The sequence below is a fragment of the Acyrthosiphon pisum genome, chromosome A2 (assembly GCF_005508785.2).
Source record: "Acyrthosiphon pisum isolate AL4f chromosome A2, pea_aphid_22Mar2018_4r6ur, whole genome shotgun sequence".
Lineage (NCBI taxonomy): Eukaryota > Metazoa > Arthropoda > Insecta > Hemiptera > Aphididae > Acyrthosiphon > Acyrthosiphon pisum.
In genome coordinates this window covers 94,787,364-94,793,917 of record NC_042495.1, presented here as the reverse complement: position 1 = coordinate 94,793,917, position 6,554 = coordinate 94,787,364, and positions in this window count along the sequence as shown.

Sequence of the window (6,554 nt, the reverse complement as noted above, 5' to 3'; positions counted from 1 at the left end):
ATAATTTTCCAAAAATGTAATTACCTTCAGCCGTCACAGACATACGAGACTTACGTGAGGTATTTGAACGTCCGACGCCTTTGAGTGTATAATAATAATATTAATATAACAATTATCATTTCAACGCCCAAAACGGTTTTTAGCGCTCAAGGCACGCCGGTAAGACACCGTCTGCACGCATAATAATAATATTATTATATATACCTAACCTGTACGATACAATATGTGTATATTGTAATACCACACGTGTGCATGTGTGTTTGTGCGTATTATAATAATAATAATAATATTATTATTATATATACATATTTAATTACCGGGGTCCCAGCTTTGATTAATGTTTATCCGAAACCGTAATGCGGGATTAATTTATTGCCGAAGACGCGCGCGGAACGGTCTTTGTTGCAGTATACAGACGGATTTATCTCGCGCACGAGATTTATAAATTATTAATATTATATTATTATTATTACCTACACTACGTTACACATCACATGATAATAATATGAAATATGATGATGCATCGAGCGTGTGTATAAATAGGCGGGACCATTATAATATCATTATACTAGGTATCTGGTAAATACCGCGCCCGCTACGTAGCGACCATCCGAATCGACTGCTCGTCTCCGCGGATGGCGGTGGTGTTTTACACACACATACACTCTTAAGCTGGGTTCACACTACACCGTGTCGTGTGGTTTCGTATTTTTATGTTTATACCAAAATGCAATACTAACGATATGGATATTGTTCATGATGATAAAATAATATAATTTTTCTTTAGTTACCACTTTTCCGCTCATAAATGTAACCACACGGTCAAAAGTTGAATAATATATTATTAAACTACGCGGTATCGTTTGGTAACTGTGATTATTTTACACGTCACGGTGTAGTGTGAACACGGCTTTATTCAATAATACTATTATAATATTATAAGTCTATGACGTGTCTTCGCACGTATAAAAAATACAGTACACAATAAGATTCTTTTAAAGGCATACACACTAATTTTCTCGACAGGTGTTAAAATGTTTAAGTTGTTTTCAAGTCGTCAAATAGAATATTATAATATTGAAATCAAACCGTATATTATTTGTGGGTAATTTTAAGATGTATGTACAATAACGATAGTACGATTTTTTTTTCATAGAAACACATTAAAAATCATATGTTTTTAGGTGCAAACTCGTTCAACATCTTATAACGATGGCGGACATTTTATATTCGACCAATATTAATAAATTCCATACATAAATGAGTGTACAAGATATTAATCTAAAAATCTATCATTTAAGTACCACTATGATATAGCTTACTATAATATCCATCTATATGAAAAAAAAGTAAGTTACCTTTAGGTACAATTTTAAATTTACATTCTTATCGTTCGTAAAATAATTATTTTATGACATACGAATAAAATATAATTTTTACTATTATAAATATGATACAAAATTCTGATTATTTAAATATGTATATACTTATATAATGTAATAACTGTTTAATATTTTAGTTTTTGCATAATCTGTCAGACAATTTTCATAAATATTTTGGATATGTCTAGCTATATCGAATACCGAACGAATTTATATTTTTTTTTATGTATATTAATTTAAGATTAAATAATGCTTGAATTATAAATGTTAGCATTGAAGTAACGTGCAACAACGTTTCTTCAGAGACCAACCATCCTGGAACCATTACCGCTCGCGGGTACCTATATATTCTGTATTTTCGTGTCAACAATTTTATAGTAGGTAAGATTTGTCTTCAAATCATGAAATTAAAAACACACATACGTAGCGACTACAGTTAAAAATCAAAATTCTATAGCTGTTTCATCATATTATTATGGGTGTGAAAAACATGGTATATTTGCATAGACGTAATTTGGGGGGAGTTTGAGTGCGCGCCCCCCGTTTATAGCCCCGTCATAGTTGGCCGCTTGTGGTAAATTAGTTAATATTTTATAATAATAAATCAATATGTACAAAGACATTATTAAATATGTATGTGATTATTGAATGGAGTGGCGTATGTGTGTAAGGGAAGGGGGGTTGAAGTTGCTCATCGTGTAATCCATGACTAACTGAAAATATAGGGGGCTTCTTTAGCACCTCTAGTTTTTCATTGTATACAATATATAAATGCGTCCCTAGCTGAGTTTAAGCGGGTCAATATTTACCGAATCGCTTTAACGTCTCAAATTGTCCGAAAACAAAAAATAATTTAAAATAGAGAAAAAGTTGCGTTCTTATTAGACGAGATCACGACAGCGACAACTCAAATTTGTAATTATTATTACTCTGGCAGATTTATATTTATGTATAGGTTCAAGCTCTATGTATAGATCACACATTTCGGACGTCGCGACGACCGTCAGAATAATATTATTATTATATTATTCCTACATGCCATACTCCTATATCACCTGCTTAAAATATAAACGCAACACCCAAGGGCGGGGGTCAGAGTAGGTTTTATTCCAATTATTACGTCAATCAGCGTCTCCCGTATTATAGGCACTGCTCTTAAGTACGCTTTCGAATAAAATATTATTTGGCGTCAACCATCACGGACGTTTTGATTTTTCCACGCCACTGCATTGGAAGATGTCATTGTCCACACGAATGAGGCAGGAACACTCGTTTTCGCCATCCGCATCGCAACAACTACGGCACGCGGCTATAATATGGTCGCAATCGCTGCGGGTTGACGTGGGTGTGATTTTTGTCGCTGTCGATGCGCGCAAATTATAAGAATATAATATATTTTATTGTATACCATTTATTTATTTAGGTAGTGTTTTACCATTTTACACTATATATATATCGGTGTAGATAACAATGTGTGATAACGGAGTGTGCATCTGTCTGCGTCGTAAACGGAAAAGTAGAAAAATCACGTTTGATAAGATCCTGCCGGTGGGCGGCGAAGTGTGTCTACGCGCGACTGCAAAATACAAAATATTTATTTATTTTTAACGGGTGAACAGTAAACAATTTAATATGCTCATTTGTATAATTGTATGTACTTTTTGTCAATCCTAAATCACTTAAAAAAAGTGGCCTGACCGAATTCAAATCAGTTTACAGAAGTCTTATGGCGGTATTAGGCCCATCGGTATGATTGACAAAATATTGGTACACTTTGGTTGAAATATAATAATTAATATTGTCTGTTTGCAATCTCCTTAAAACAAAATATAATATAATAAATACAGAGACGTCGCGGCAGCCACTGTGAATCCCGTGGCCGTCTACGACAGTCCATATTACACTGACCTAACGACGACACGTGATTCAAACTTTCGAACTGAAGACCAAAACCTGCAAACCCCGCAGGATCGGTGCACCGAAATAGCAAGTTTGGAGCGCGAATAGTGTCTGCAAATTCACAGCGAAAGACTTCATCGTGAACTGCAGTTTCGCGGTCCTCGGAATGCGCGTGGCCGAATATCGGACGTCACTAAATATTATAATAATAATGTCATGTTTCGAAAACGATTTGTACTCACTTTAATAAATAAAACGAGAAAAAAAATAATGGTAGAACGCGTTCTGTCTTTCGAAATTGTTTCGTTCCCCACCCGAATCGTATAGCACGTGCAGGGTTTACGTATGAAACGAGTTACTTATAGGTATAGAGTAGGACGTGCTCGGAGTCGACCGGTGAAGGTGCGTGTACGTACAACAACCGTAAATCATTGGCTGACGAGCCAAATCGCCGTTCAATCATCGGCCATCGCACGTTTTGACAGATATCATGGCGGCCGAATATCGTGCGATGACGACTACGACGACGTGTGTACCTACTCCTCAGCAGTATGATAATATAGTAATAATATTATTATATAACGTCGTCGTCATTCCCTTGCCTTACACACAATAATATTATTGTTATCGTTTGTAACATCGCGCGTATATACAGTATATTATATTCCTGCAGGTAGCTATAATATGGTAACAATATTTATATTATATACCATATAAGAATATACTGAACATAGGTAGTAGTAGCATCGAGTATGGTATAATAATATAACCGTCTCGGCGTGCGTCTCCCGCCGGACCACCGCAGCCACTCTCCGCCACTGATCGCCGCCGCCGCCACTCACCGCCACTGAACTCCGCCGCCACCGCCACTCGTCGACCGCGTTCTCCCGTGGGTCTCGCCGACGACGACGACGGGGCCAATGGCGATCGCACTCCTCGCGGGGTATTGTGTGCTCTGCGGGCGTGTGTGTGCGACGTGTAAAACGTATACGGACGATAGAGACCCGAAGAGAATATTATTATATTTATCGCGCATCATTGGACGATATTATATTATGCGTGTGCAGGTGGTGCCTAACCTAACCTGCGCAGGTATAATATTCCATTATAGTATTATATACACGGTATGTGTCTGCGGCTGTGGTATAGAACCGATCTACCTGGAGAGAAAACGTACGGTATGCGATTTACATAATTTGATCTACGACTATTATTTCAACGAAATTTTTTTATTCCTTTGTCAGGAGGTATATTCGCCAAACGCGTATAATAATAATATGATTATAGTCTGCTTGCGATTTAACAACACATCTCCAGCACGGTCTTTTCTACACAATAATAATATACCTAATATAATACGCAGCGGCAGCCGTTGGTCACACATAAAAATAAAGCACTATAATACGTTGACTTAACACATAGTGTTGAGAAATGATAATAATTCACGATAACACCCAAAGATAATTGAATTTAAGAAGTTGTAGATAATATTCAATATAATAATATAATATTATATGTAGTTGAATTGAAAAAATAGAGTATGTTGTTTTATAAAATAAGCTCGGATTCATTATGAACTAGTTTTGTTGTGGTTTCTACTCCAAAATAGTGTTAGAATGAATTCGATGTGTTATTTTTATCCTTCTTTGTTTTGTCCTAAAGAGCGGCGTTTTCAGGAATTTTCAATGAGGAATGGATGGGGGTTTGTGGATAATTTCTAAGAAACATATGTAGGACCGTAGGGGAGCTATCGGAGCTGAAAAAAAGGGCGCGTAAATTTGCGGATAATGTGGGGGGTGGAGGTTGACCCCCTTCAACACTTATTGAGTCCCAAGTCAGAATTGAAGCTCAAATGTATTGGACATTAACTACATTTGGAGTTAAAACAACAATAACGATTTTTATGACGTGTATGATCGTATGACGTTGACGAGGCAAAAATCACCGGCAGCGAATGTTAATATAATATAATATATTATTTTAGTTTTTTCTATTTTACTACGGACGGGGTGGGGAACGCGTCCCCCGACACAGATCCATATTATTATGTATACGTTAAATGTCTCCGGGGCGCATGCATGTGACATTTTACATAGCATAATATTATCATCATTCCATTATACATATTGTACGCGTGTACGTGCATTACACGAGAGCGTCCAATAAATATTAAACAACATCCAAACGGATTGACACCACCGCGGAAAAAAATTTATTTTTTTTAACGTCAGCGCGTACGAGTGTATGCTGCAGCGTTTTACCGAGAACAATTTGATCCGCTGCACAGAGAGAGAGAGAGAGAAATAGATATATGCCACTGCAGTATTGCGTGTTTTAATGAAATTTGTTCGAGATGTATAGGTAAATATTATTGATGTTTGTGACGCACGTCCGATGTCCCGTGCTCGGTGCATGTGCTGTCGGTCGGTTCGAATCGCGTGGTTAAATATTGCATTATAGTATAATATTTAAATCGATAACCTGACCCGAGCAAAAACACGCGATATTATTGCTCTGCAATCGAATTGCCCAAGCTTCGGTTTTTTTTCTTCCGAACCAGACGTTCCGGAGGACCCGTAATGATACTGTGATTAATTAAACGATAGCAATCTTATATAGCTGTTGTAGTCACGTCCTACCCAATAATATACAGTCGGGCGTGTGACATATATATTATATAATAATATATAATATATCTAATATCCATGTATATGATGTAATATTATAATAATCTAAAGTTTCGCGTCCGAAAAACGTCGCGGCGAAAACTAGCGTCGCCGAACAAACGGAAATCAGCCCCGAGAGGAACACCCCGTCACGTCTTAGCGGCGTCTGCAGAAATGCGCATAATATTATGCTGACGATTTCTAATCGCGAACGAGTCGTAAACAATATCGAAACATTATAATAATATTGCGATTGTGATACGTAGGTATACGAAGAGCGGCCTAGGTTCGGAAAAGTATCGATGCAGAGAGCGGTTATAATATTATAATATACGCGTACATTATCGTGCGCCGTTCTTCCACCACGGTAACGGTATCGCACAAGTAAACGAAAGTTCGAAGGATGGCAGGGTGATTCGACGTGCGTATAATATACAGAAAATCGGACGCGACCTGAATGCGATTGTCGTTAGCTTTCCGAAGTCGCGCGTAAGTGTAGTCGTCGTCAAGCATATATATTATATATTATGTTTATAAGTTATTTATATCTATATATAGGTATAGGTAGGTATGCACATTATACGCGAATAGATAAGAAGCTGGCGGC